Genomic DNA, 14,493 nt, shown 5'->3' with positions numbered 1-14,493 from the left:
TCGATCCTCTGGATTTGGTACATGTAGCTTTTTTAATAATTTTTATTCATAAGTATTTCATTTCTAAATTAGGTCATCCCACCATTTGTTTGGCACATCATAATCATCATTGGTTTTTGTGCCAAAAAACTCACTCACTCACTCACTCAGTAAGTCCAAGAGTAAAATAACTTTTCGTTAGAAACATACAGTTGCTCAAACTGAGAATACACCTTACTTTCACTTGATAAATCCAACTTTCAATGGAAATAACACATTAACTAAAAGAGAAAACGTGTTTTGATTTTCAGTCGTAACAAAACGGTTAATTTGCAGTAAAAATAAAAAATCAACAAAAAAATACGTATCTAATAATTAAAAATTTCACTCTCACTCACGTCAATTTTATAATCGTTTACAGCACCCATAAAAAATCCCAGTCTTCAGTGAATGAAATTGATTGAACATGTTGTAGGATTGTCGTTTATCCCTCCATCTAGTAAGGTATGTTGGGTTTCTGCAATACACGAAGGTTGCAAAAAGAAGCTTCTTTTACAACGGTCTGTGCTAGTTGAAATGACGAGTTGTAAGATTCAATGTCCATATTGTAATCTTTTCCAACACCCATCAAAAAGTCCCAGTCATTATTAGTTTTTGTTGAAATTAATGAAGAGTCACCCGATGTAACATTTTCAGACTGAACGTTATTAAAACTTGCTGTAGAATTATCTCTTACCCCTGCTTGAAATGAGGTAGCTTGGCTTTGTTTAAAACATAATCTGCCGAAAAGACGATCCTTGTACAACAGTCTGTAGTAGTTGTGGTGATGAGTTGTATGATTCAACGTCCGTATTATAATCATTTAGAGCACTCACAAAAAAGTCCCAGTCGATAGTAGTTTTAGTTGAAACTAATACAAAGTAACCCAATGTAATGTTTTGAGGCTGAACATTACTAAAACTCGTTGTAAGACTACCATTTACCTCTGCTTGTAGTGAGGTATCTTGGTTTTTTTCTAAACACAAAAGTTCTGTTTGGGGAATTTCACAGTCTGTATAATTCGACATGGTATCTTTTGGCCACGTTTGTGCCTCTAGATTAAGTTTTATAGTACCATTCATGGGTGTTATGAAATGCTCTGGTAGCAAAATAGTAGTTGAAGATTTTTCAGTACAGGCTTTAGGTTTCTGCTTTTTAGCAGGAGGTGGTGGAAGTGGCTGTTTAAATACTCCTTCTTCCGCTTTCTTTCCACCTTCTTCCGCCATGTTGTTGCTGCCCGTTTCTTCATCTGACAATTATTGATAGAATTGCGCATCTGCTTTATCAAACAACTCTGCAATTTTCGCTTTTTATTCCTTTTTTTCACTCTTGCTCTATTTTTGGGTACCGAGATAGATGTCCACTTTGTCTAAATAGTTTGTTGCAGGTGGTTTTACATAGAGGTAGATACGGGAAACTTTCGAGGGCTCAAATTTTGTGTAACTGCATGGGTTTTTTGAATTTTATTTTCAAGTGCTTTTTATCGTTATTGCTAAGGTAGCAGCACACCTATCTACCGAAAACAATGTTTTCTGAGTCGTCAATAATGTATACACCCTATCTAATGGGATAAGGTATATTTTATCCAGTTAAAAAATGTACTTTTTACACCTTACTTTCACTTGTTAAATCCAACTTTCAATGGAAATAACACATTAAGTTGAAGAGAAAATGTCCCTCAGGGGGCTCACTTTTGTGAGTACGGGTGTGGCAATACCGAGGTACCCTAGTCCTTCAGGGAATCATCTTCTTGGTGAGATTGGTGTCACGATCCTGGAGCCCCAGTGATCTATCCTCTTTTCCGTCTCCTCTCCTCTTGGCTGGTACTTTTTCCCTTCACTTCTCCCTCGTGGTTTCTCTCTACAGAGTTTGGGGCTCGTCACAAGAAACTGGAACAGCCCTTGTCTCTAGTTCTCGAGTGGCGAGAAAACTGCCCACGTGTTTGCCGTGCGTGGAGATCCGTGTCTCTGTAAAGGAGGGTCCTGGTAGTTGAGGGGCGAGGTACTGTCCCCAACACACTGCTTTGGCCTCTGCTTCAGCTAAACGGGAGGCACCTTAGTCGTCCTCACGGGTGTCAATCGGCTGGTCACTAGTCCTTGTGTCAGTGGCTTGGGGTCAAGCTCTCGGGAGTACCTGCTTTCGGGAAAGCCGACTGTGGGGCTTCAGTTTGCGTATATTTCCGGCTAAGTCGGGCAAAACTTCGGAGGTTTTTCTCTCGTCAGGAAGGATAATCTTGCAGGTGAGCGTGCCAGTGGAGGTGTATGTCTCCTCACCTCACTGGACTATCCCTCCAGTTCCTTTCCTCTGATGACATCTCTCCAAGTTGTCGCTGCACAAGTAAATTTTTATATTGTCATTTCAGTCGTTTCCCTTTACTTGCCTCCTAATGAGCACATTGATCAGCAAGATTTAAATGGTCTTATAGAGCAGCTGCCTGCACCTATCAAATTAATGGGAGATTTTAACGGCCATAGTCCGCTCTGGGGTAGTAAAAATACAAATTGCCGAGGCAGACAAATTGAGCAGATGATCGAAGATCATAGCCTTTGTCTCCTGAATAATGGGCAGCATACGTACTTCCATGAGCCTTCGAGGACATTCCACGCTCTCGACCTTGCCATCTGTTCACCATCTCTGCTGCAATTTTGCACTTTTAGTGTGGGAAATGATCTTTATAACAGCGATCACTATCGCATTTTTGTATCTCTTGCACGAAGATTGGCAAACCCCATGTCGAGACTCCCTCGGTTTATACTGGACAGGGCAGACTGGGAACTCTTCTCTTCCATTGCAGAGCTCACAGATCAAATGGTAGAAGATGTGCATATCGATGACGCTGTTGAAGCTGTGACTAATACTATTACTGAGGCAGCTATGCTTTCCATTCCTAGAACATCATGAAAAATACTGAAATATTCGAAAGCGTGGTGAAATCGCGATTGTCATGAAGCACTGAAAAAACAGATAAAAGCATGGGGTATTTTTCGTAGATATCCTACTCTGCGAAACCTCATTGCATTTGAAAGAGCCAAACAAATGCACGAAAAGTAAGGAGGCAGAGCCAAAGGAATTCCTGGATTTCCTATGTGTCGTCAATAACATCCTCTACGCCTAGTAAGCGGGTTTGGGAAAGAGTTCGAAAAGCATGCGGAATATTTAAAGACCACTCACTTTCCTTTTTGGAAAAAGATGGCCGAGTGATTAGCTCCATAGAAGAAATTGCGAATAATATCGATGAGATATTTACTGCCGTTTTTCCAGCAGTAACTATTCACCTGCATTTCTCTCTATCAAGCATCACTCTGAAATAAATCCCATTGCATTCAACTCGTCCAAATCTGAGCCTTATAATAGAGCATTTACTATGCTGGAATTAAAGAGAGCTTTATTGCAGACACATAGGTCTTCTCCGGGTCTTGATGGCGTGAATTACGAAATGCTAAAACATCTGTCCTATAAGTCACTGAATGCTCTTCTCACTCTTTATAATAGAGTGTGGAAGGAGCATATTTTCCCCAGTGCATGGAGGAGAGCTATTGTAATTCCTATTGCTAATTTAGGGAAAGACCCAAGAAATCCCTCGAACTATCGGCCAATTGCCCTTACCAGTTGCGTATGCAAACTGTTTGATAAGATGGTAAACAGCCGCCTAGTCTACTTCTTGGAAAAGAATGATATTATATCGCCTTATCAGAGCGGTTTTCGAAAGGGAAGGACAACTGTAGATAACGTGCTCCTCTTAGAGACCTCTATTCGAAAAGCATTTGTCAGAAGAAGCCACCATGTCTCGGTATTCTTTGACATTGAGCAAGCTTATGATAAGGCATGGAGACACGGTATACTTCGGGATCTTCACGAGAGTGGCTTGCGCGGCAACCTACCAATTTTTATTCAGAATTTCTTGAACACTAGAACTTTTCAAGTAAGGATTGGCTCTGTTTTGTCGGATGTTGTGGAACAGGAAGAGGGTGTGCCTCAAGGCTGTGTGCTTAGTCTAACCCTGTTTAGTTTAAAAATAAACTCTGTACTAAAAGAACTTCCTCTCACCATTTCAGGATCTTTATATGTTGATGATCTACAAATCAGCTGTCGGGGTGCGGATATCAGACATGTAGAGAGGCAGCTCCAGATCGCTTTGAACAGGATCCAGGAATGGGCAAAAAGACAAGGATTTACGTTTTCAAAACAGAAGACTGTGTGCGTGCATTTTTGTAAAAAGAGAGGTCTCCATCCTGAGCCTGAAATATACCTTAATGGGCCTGTAATTACAGTTGCATCTGAAGTAAAATTTTTAGGGGTGACGTTCGACCGAAAATTGACTTTCTTCTCGGATGTTTTAAACCTGAGAAAAAAGTGTTTAAAAACACTAATTATTTTAATAGTGTTGGCGAACACCTGCTGGGATGCAGAGCGTTGCTCTATGCTTCGCATTTACAGAGCGCTTGTTCCTTCTAAACTGGACTATGGCTCAGTTGTTTACGTATTCGCCCGGTCCCGTATTTCCAAACCCTACCCCACATTTCGAATTTTTGACGTCACGGAAATATCGACTAGTTTCACCTGGCAAGACGCCTATCCCACTTTTGAATACTACGGCGCGCTTTCGAAAGCTGCTGAATAGTGTGTTTAGGTGCTAATTGTGAGATTTTCCCAATTTAAATTTTTATGAGTGGCAATTTACGAAAAATCTTTAGTGAATGGTTATTATTGTTTATTGCCATAGTGTATTTGAGGAAGGAGGATAATAATTTACTGCTGATGTATACATTAACAGTATGCCCCTCAGGGGCTCACTTTTGTGAGTACGGGTGTGGCAATCCCGAGGTACCCTAGCCCTTCAAGGGATCACTTTCTTGGTGAGACGGGGGTCACGATCCTGGGGCCCTTAGTGATATCTTTCCTCCCTTCCTTTTCATCTCTCCTTCTCTCTACTATATTCATTTTTCCCGCCCTTGTGGTTTTCTTTTACGGAGGTTCGGGGTCTAAGTGAGATCCTGTCACATCCCTTTGTTTATAGCTTCTCACGGAGAGAAAACCACCTACGCGTTTGCCGTGCGTTGTGACCCGTAAGGCTGGAAAGGAGGGTCCTGGTAGTTAAGGGGCGAGGTACTGTCCGTAACACACTGCTTTGGCCTCTGCTTCAGATTGAAACGGGAGGCACTTAGTTGTCCCCACTAGTGTCAGTCGGCTGGTCACTCGTCCTTAGGGTAAGTGGGATAAGCTTTCGGATAAACTCGTCCTTGGGGATATCCCTCGGGGGCTCACTTTTGTGAGTACGGGTGTGGCAATCCCGAGGTACCCTAGCCCTTCAGGGGATCATCTTCTTGGTGAGACGGGTGTCACGATCCTGGAGCCCCAGTGATCTATCCTCTTTTCCGTCTCCTCTCCTCTTGGCTGGTACTTTTCCCCTTACCTTCTCCCTTCTGGCTTCTCTCTACGGAGTTTGGGGCTCGTCACGAGAGGCTGGAACAGACCTTGTTTCTAGTTTTCGAGTGGCGAGAAAACTGCCCACGTGTTTGCCTTCGTGGAGACCCGTGTCGCTGGAAAGGAGGGTCCTGGTAGTTGAGGGGCGAGGTACTGTCCCCAACACACTGCTTTGGCCTCTGCTTCAGCTAAACGGGAGGCACCTTAGTCGTCCTCACGGGTGTCAATCGGCTGGTCACTAGTCCTTGTGTCAGTGGCTTGGGGTCAAGCTCTCGGGAGTACCTGCTTTCGGGAAAGCCGACTGTGGGGCTTCAGTTTGCGTATAGGTCCGGCTAGCCCTAACACAAGAATCTGTGTTACCTTGTAGGTCTCCGTGGTGGGCGGGGCCGTTGGACCCAAATCTTATACTTTTCAATATGGCAAACTCACAAATATTTATTATTAAAGATTTCGAAGTTAGTCAAGTCGGTCAAAGCACCAGCTCTGAAAAATCTGCTAAAAAAGTACGAACAGATAAAAATGAAAAACATCCTAACAATAGTCCCCGTTTTCTGGTTATCTCTAGTCCTTCTGGCGAACTGCATAAGATTTCTCCTTTCGTAATAAATAAAAACATCGAGTCTTGTGTTGGTGAACCGAAAAATATAAAGCGTTTGCGCTCTGGAGACCTCCTTATTGATACCATTTCGGAAACTCAGTCTGCATCCTTACTTAAAATAACCAAACTTGGCAAGCGGATGTCACAGTAACAGCACATAAGACACTGAATTATTGTCGTGGCGTAATATCGGAATTCGATCTTCTGTATGCTTCTGAAGAAGAGATCGCTTCCGAGCTATCCGACCAAAATGTCTGCGGTGCTAGGCGGATCAAGATGCGTAAGGAAGGTAAGTTGATCGATACGAAACACGTGATCCTTACCTTCAACACGCCTGATCTGCCTAAGAATATTAAGGCCGGATATTTAAATTGTCCTGTAAGACCTTATATTTCAAACCCTATGCGATGCTTCCAATGCCAGCGTTTCGGCCATTCTAAGACGTCTTGTCGTGGCAGCCTCACATGCGCCCGATGCTCACAGATTGGCCACGATTCTGAAAATTGTACCGCTGCGCCTCTGTATAAATTGCAAGGGTGAGTACCCAGCATTTTCATGCCTCTGCCCAAAATGGAAATTGGAAAAAGAAGTGCAGACTGCAAAGGTTACGAGGAACATCTCATATGCCGAAGCCAGAAGATTAGTCCAAAGCACACAGTTACGACCAAATACATTTTACGCAAATGCTCTTAAAAGATCTCGCACAATTGCCACCCAAACAACATTTAGTATGCAGAATCCACCAAACAAAACTCAACAGACTACAAACAACAGGAAGAAAGAAAACCCAACCCATACAGTACAAAATAAAGAAATAGTAATTCAAAGCAGATCCAAAACTACCACACAAATAGAAACCAATAAAAATAGAAGTTCCAGCAATAGTTCTCTTGATGGAATGGTTTCTGAATCTGCGGATTCAGACGGTATGGAACTAGAAGAGGGTCTGGAAGTTCCCAAGCATCTACTCCCACGAAAACCCAAACAAGAGCACAGAAAGAACAAAAATCATTCATAATGGCCACCCTCGTATCATGGAACTGTCGCGGTTTCCACCGAAATCTGCTCGACATCAAAGCTATAATCAATGTTCATCAACCTGTATGCTTCGCAATACAAGACACAAATCTAAAACCGGAACAACAAGCAAAACTTCGGAGGTTTTCTTTCGTCAGGAAGGATAACCTTGCATGTGAGCGTGCCAGTGGAGGTGTAGGTCTCCTCTCCTCACTGGATTATCCCTCAAATGTTCTTTCTTTGACGACATCCCTCCAAGTTGTCGTTACTCAAATAAATTTTGATATTGTTGTTTCATTTGTTTCTTTGTATTTGCCTCCAAATGAGCATATTGATCAGGAAGATTTAAATGACCTTATAGAGCAGCTGCCTGAGCCTTTCATCATAATAGGTGATTTTAACGGCCATAGTCCGCTCTGGGGTAGTAAAGATACAAATTGCCGAGGAAGACAAATTGAGCAGATGATCGAAGATCATAGCCTTTGTCTCCTGAATAATGGGCAGAATACTTACTTCCATGAGCCTTCAAGGACATTCCACGCTCTCGATCTTGCCATCTGTACACCATCTCTGTTGCCATTTTGCACCTTTAGTGTCGGAAATTATCTGTACAACAGCGATCATTATCCCATTTTTGTGACTCTTACACGAAGAGCGGCAAACCCCGTGTCGAGAGTCCCTCGGTTTATCCTGGACAGGGCAGACTGGGAACTCTTCTCTTCCGTCGCAGAGCTGACAGAGGAAATGGTAGAAGATGTGCATATCGATGACGCTGTTGAAGCTATTGTAAATACTATTATTCAGGCAGCTGTGCTTTCGATTCCTAGAACATCAGGAAAAATACTAAAATATTCGAAACCGTGGTGGAATCGCGACTGTCATGAAGCACTGAAGAAACAGAAAAAAGCATGGGGTATTTTTCGTAGATATACTACTCTGCGAAACCTCATAGCCTTTAAAAGCGCCAAAGCAAATGCACGAAAAGTAAGAAGGCAGAGCCAGAGGGATTCCTGGATTTCATATGTGTCATCAATAACATCTTCTACGCCTAGTAAGCGGGTTTGGGAAAGAGTTCGAAAAGCCTGCTGTATATATAAAGAACACTCACTTTCCTTTTTGGAAAAAGATGGCCGAGTGATTAGCTCTATAGAAGAAATTGCAAATACTATAGGTGAGACATTTGCTGCCGTTTCTTCCAGCAGAAACTATTCACCTGCATTTCTCTCTATCAAGCAGCACTCTGAAATTAATCCCATCGCATTCAACTCTACCAAATCTGAGCCTTACAATAGAGCATTTACTATGCTGGAATTAAAGAGAGCTTTATTGCTGACACACAGGTCTTCTCCGGACCTTGATGGCGTGAATTACGAAATGCTAAAACATCTGTCCTATAAGTCACTGAATGCTCTTCTCACTCTTTATAATAGAGTGTGGAAGGAGCATATTTTCCCGAGTGCATGGAGGAGAGCTATTGTAATTCCTATTGCTAATTTAGGGAAAGACCCAAGAAATCCCTCGAACTATCGGCCAATTGCCCTTACCAGTTGCGTATGCAAACTGTTTGAAAAGATGGTAAACAGCCGCTTAGTCTACTTCTTGGAAAAGAATAATATTATATCGCCTTATCAAAGCGGTTTTCGCAAGGGAAGAACAACCGTAGATAACATGCTCCTCTTAGAGAAATCCATTCGAAAAGCTTTTGTAAGAAGAAATCAACTTGTGTCAATTTTCTTCGACATTTTAAAAGCTTATGATAAGGCATGGAGATACGGTATACTCCGGGATCTTCACGAGAGTGGCTTGCGCGGCAACCTACCAATTTTCATTCAAAACTTCTTGAACACTAGAACTTTTCAAGTAAGGATTGGCTCTGTTTTTTCAGATGTTTTTCAACAGGAAGAGGGTGTGCCTCAAGACTGTGTGCTCAGTGTAACCCTGTTTACTTTAAAAATAAATTCTGTGCTAAAAGAACTTCCTACCACCATCTTGGGATCACTATATGTAGATGATTTACAGATTAGCTGTCGAGGAGCAGACATGAGATACATAGAGAGGCAATTGCAGATGGCTCTGAATAAGATCCAAGAATGGTCAGACAAACAGGGATTTACTTTTTCGAAACAGAAAACTGTGTGCGTACACTTTTGTAGGAAGCGAGGTCTCCATCCTGAACTTTAGTTATATCTCAATGGTTCAATTATTCCAGTTGCGCCCGAAGTAAAATTTTTAGGAGTGATGTTCGACCGAAAATTGACCTTGCTTTCTCATGTTTTAAACCTGAGAAAGAAGTGTCTAAAAACACTAAATATTTTAAAAGTGTTGGCGAATACCTCCTGGGGGTGCAGAGCGTTGCTCTATGCTTCGCATTTACAGAGCGCTTATCCGCTCTAGACTGGATTATGGCTCAGTTGTTTATGGATCCGCTCGCTCATCTGTTTTGTTAAAACTGGATCCTGTTCACCATCAAGCTCTGCGGATTTGTTCAGGAGCTTTCAGAACTTCTCCTGTCCAGAGCCTATATGTTGACTCTAACGAACTATCTCTTTATCTGAGGCGTGAGCAGTTGTCCCTTTTCAATATTTTAATATTCTATCTCAACCTGAACATCCTAATAAGCTATGCTTACATTATAATGAGTGTACTACATTAATTAAAACACGTCCCTCCTGTATTCCTACCTTTTCTTTAAGAGTTCGCCCTGTCATTGAGGAACTTTCCCTCTCTGATATGCGTCCCCAAGCAGTACAGATATTTCGAAATTCCACCTTGGGAAAATCCACGGATTCAGCTTCTTGATGTTTTCAAACATCACGTAAAGGCGAGCACTAACGAGATCGTTTACAGACAACTCTTCGCTGAGCACAGGCACAAATATAGCAGTTATCATCCGATATACACAGATGGATCAAAGTCAAATGATCATGTTGGGATGGCTTTTGTAGTTCAAGATTCCATTGAGAGCCGATGCCTGCACCATGCTTTTTCAGTCCTAACATCTGAACTAACTGCAATATATTATGCTCTTTTGTACATCTCGAAGCTCTGCCACAAGAAGCTCATAGTTTATACAGACTCGTATAGTGCTCTTAAATCTTTGGAAGCTTTTCCGAACACTCAGAATCCTGTGGTAGTAGATGTCCTGAAAATTCATATAAATTTAACGATTCGCGGATATGAAGTCCTGTACTGCTGGGTTCCTGGACATGCTGGAATAAAGGGAAATGAGCTTGCAGATATTGCAGCCAAATCTGCTGATTAACTGACTAGTCGCCTTATCCCTTTTAGAGATATCTGCTGTGTCATCAAGGGAAAAGTCCGGAAAAAATGGCAGCAAATTTGGGATGTTCAGCTTCAAAACAAGTTAAGACATGTAAAACCTAGAATTGAGCATAGGGAATCAACCAAAAATCGTAAGGAGGAAGTTCTTTTGACTCGCCTCAGAATTGGTCACACTAGAGTCACACATAACTATCTTCTCAAAGCTGAAAACGAGCCTGTTTGTTTTAATTGTAATGTTTGTTTATCTGTTCGTCATATTTTAATTGAGTATCCATGTTTTAATAGTCTTCGCCAGAAATACTCGTATTTTAATAGCTGTGGCTTACCTCTCGACCGTTTAATCAGAAGAGAGGTCAATTGTAATTTATTTTATTATTTGAAAGAAACTGGCTTTTATCACCTAATGTAATTTGTTTTAAAGATTGTATCTTGAATTTTAAATGTGTGGTTTTAACTTGTGTTTATATGACTTCATCCTCTGGATTTGATACAATTGTCTACTTGGTTTTATTTATTGTATTTTAATTTCATCAATTGTACTCACCCTATCACGTGTTTGGCGCACTATAATCATCTTTGGTTTTGCGCCATAATCTCTCACTCACTCACTCACTGGTCCTTGGGGATAAGCTTTCGGGAGTTTGCTTTCGGGAAAGCTGACTGTGGGGGGCTTCAGATTGCGTATAGACCCGGTTAACCCTGGCGCAGTTTTCTTCGTCCCCTTGTTGAGCTCCGTGGTGGGTGGGGCTGCCGGGTCCGAATCATTTTTCATCTTCAATATGGCTCTCTCAAATTTTCAAACTTCATCAGAACATAGATATGCATCAAAAAGAGTAAAAACAAATGAAAATGCCAATGCTATTCAATCCAAGATTCAACCACGTTTTGTTGTTATGAATGATCCAACAGGCGAACTGAAAAAAATGTCACCATTTGTAATAAATAAATATATTCAAGGAATTGCTGGAGAACCAAAGTTAATGAAGCGGCTACGATCCGGTGACCTTTTAATAGAAACTATATCTCCTATTCAGGCTGTAACACTTCTTGGCATAACAAGACTTGGAAATCTAGATGTTAGTGCTTCAGCGCACAAAACTAAATCACTGTCGTGGAGTTATCTCGGAACTGGATCTTCTCTCTGTTTCAGTCCCTCAGGGGGCTCACTTTTGTGAGTACGGGTGTGGCAATCCCGAGGTACCCTAGCCCTTCAGGGGATCATCTTCTTGGTGAGACGGGTGTCACGATCCTGGAGCCCCAGTGATCTATCCTCTTTTCCGTCTCCTCTCCTCTTTGCTGGAACTTTTCCCCTTCCCTTCTCCCTTGTGGTTTCTCTCTACGGAGTTTGGGGCTCGTCACGAGAAACTGGAACAACCCTTGCGTCCAATTTTCAAATGGCGAGAAAACTGCCCACGTGTTTGCCGTGCGTGGAGACCCGTGTCGCTGGAAAGGAGGGTCCTGGTAGTTGAGGGGCGAGGTACTGTCCCCAACACACTGCTTTGGCCTCTGCTTCAGCTAAACGGGAGGCACCTTAGTTGTCCTCACGGGTGTCAATCGGCTGGTCACTAGTCCTTGTGTCAGTGGCTTGGGGTCAAGCTCTCGGGAGTTCCTGCTTTCGGGAAAGCCGACTGTGGGGCTTCAGTTTGCGTATAGGTCCGGCTAGCCCTAACACAGGAATCTGTGTTCCCTTGTTGGGCTCCGTGGTGGGCGGGGCCGTCGGACCCGAATCTTTTCTTATTTCAATATGGCTAATTCCCAAATTTTTCTGATCAAAGACTTCGAAGTCACTCCAGTCTCTCAACCTAGTTCTGAAACGTCTACTACTAAACCAGTCACTCAACCTAGCTCTGAACCACCTACTAATAAACCAATCATTCAACCTAGTTCTGAAAAGTCTACTACTAAACCAGTCACTCAACCTAGTTCTGAAAATTCTGCAAAAAAATTACGGACAGATGCAAATAAAAAAAATCATCACAATAGTCCCCGTTTCCTAGTCATCTCTAGTCCTTCTGGCGAAATGCATAAGATGTCTCCTTTCGTAATAAATAAATACATCCAGTCTTGTATTGGTGAGCCGAGAAACATAAAGCGTCTCCGCTCCGGAGACTTGCTTATTGATACAAACACAGCCACCCAGTCTGCTTCTTTACTTCAGATTACTAAACTTGGGCAAGCGAATGTCACTGTAACAGCACATAAGACACTGAATTATTGTCGTGGCGTAATATCGGAATTCGACCTTCTGTACGTTCCTGAAGAAGAGATCGCTTCCGAGCTATCCGACCAAAATGTCTGCGGTGCTAGGCGGATCAAGATGCGTAAGGAAGGTAAGTTGATCGATACGAAACACGTGATCCTTACCATCAACACGCCTGATCTGCCTAAGAATATTAAGGCCGGATATTTAAATTGTCCTGTAAGACCTTATATTCCCAACCCTATGCGATGCTTCCAATGCCAGCGTTTCGGCCATTCTAAGACGTCTTGTCGTGGCAGCCTCACATGCGCCCGATGCTCACAGATTGGCCACGATTCGGAAAATTGTACCGCTGCGCCTTCGTGTATAAATTGCAAGGGTCAGCACCCAGCATTTTCACGCCTCTGCCCAAAATGGAAATCCAAAAAAGAAGTACAGACTCTTAAAGTTACCAGGAACATCTCGTATGCTGAAGCCAGAAAACTAGTTCAAAGCACACAGCTCCAATCAAACAAATCTTATGCCAGTGCAGTTAAAACAACACGTAGCATTGCCACCCAAACATCAATAGGCACGCAGACTAAACCAAATAAAATCCAACCAACCACATCCACCAAGAAAACGGAAAATGCAACTCATTTAATACAAAAAAAAGAAACAGTCATTCAAAGTAAACCTAAAATTGAAAGTCACAAAATAATTAATAAAAATAGAAGTCCCAGCAATAGCTCTTTTGACGAAATGATTTCTGAATCTGCGGATTCAGACACTATGGAAGTAGAGGAGGGTCTAGAATTTCCCAGGCATCTACTTCCACGAAAAACCAAACAAGAGCACAGAAAGAACAAAAACCAGACATAATGGCCACCCTCGTCTCATGGAACTGTCGCGGTTTCCACCGAAATTTGCTCGACATCAAAGCCATAATTAATGCTTATCATCCTGTATGCTTCGCAGTACAGGAAACAAATCTAAAACCAGAACAACAGGCAAAACTTCGGAGGTTTTCCTTCGTCAGGAAAGATAACCTTGCAGGTGAGCGTGCCAGTGGAGGTGTAGGTCTCCTCACCTCACTGGATTATCCCTCAAATGTGCTTTCTTTGACGACATCCCTCCAAGTTGTCGCTACTCAAACAAATTTTGATTTTGTTGTTACAGTCGTTTCTCTGTATTTGCCTCCAAATGAGCATATTGATCAGCAAGATTTAAATGGTCTTTTAGAGCAGCTGCCTGAGCCTTTCATCATAATAGGAGATTTTAACGGCCATAGTCCGCTCTGGGGTAGTAAGGATACTAATTGCCGAGGAAGACAAATTGAGCAGATGATCGAAGATCATAGCTTTTGTCTCCTCAATAATGGGCAAGATACTTACTTCCATGAGCCTTCAAAAACATTCCATGCTCTCGACCTTGCCATCTGTTCACCATCTCTGTTGCCTTTTTGCACTTTTAATGTGGGTAAAGATCTTTACAACAGTGATCATTATCCCATTCTTGTGTCTCTTGCACGAAGAGGAGCAAACCCCATGTCGAGATCCCCTCGATTCATACTGGACAGGGCAGACTGGGAACTCTTCTCTTCCATTGCAGAGCTCACAGATGAAATGGTAGAAGATGCGCATATCGATGACGCTGTTGAAGCTGTTACTAATACTATTATTCAGGCAGCTATGCTTTCGATTCCTAGAACATCAGGAAAACTACTAAAATATTCAAAACCATGGTGGAATCGCGACTGTCATGAAGCACTGAAAAAACAGAAAAAAGCATGGGGTATTTTTCGTAGATATCCTACTCTGCGAAACCTCATAGCCTTTAAAAGAGCCAAAGCAAATGCACGAAAAGTAAGAAGGCAGAGCCAGAGGGATTCCTGGATTTCATATGTGTCGTCAATAACATCCTCCACGCCTAGCAAGCGGGTTTGGGAAAGAGTTCAAAAAGCATGCGGCATATA

This window comes from Stegodyphus dumicola, chromosome 8 (assembly GCF_044657685.1).
Source record: "Stegodyphus dumicola isolate Sdum_Otavi_A_Nest chromosome 8, ASM4465768v1".
Lineage (NCBI taxonomy): Eukaryota > Metazoa > Arthropoda > Arachnida > Araneae > Eresidae > Stegodyphus > Stegodyphus dumicola.
This window is presented reverse-complemented; position numbering follows the sequence as displayed.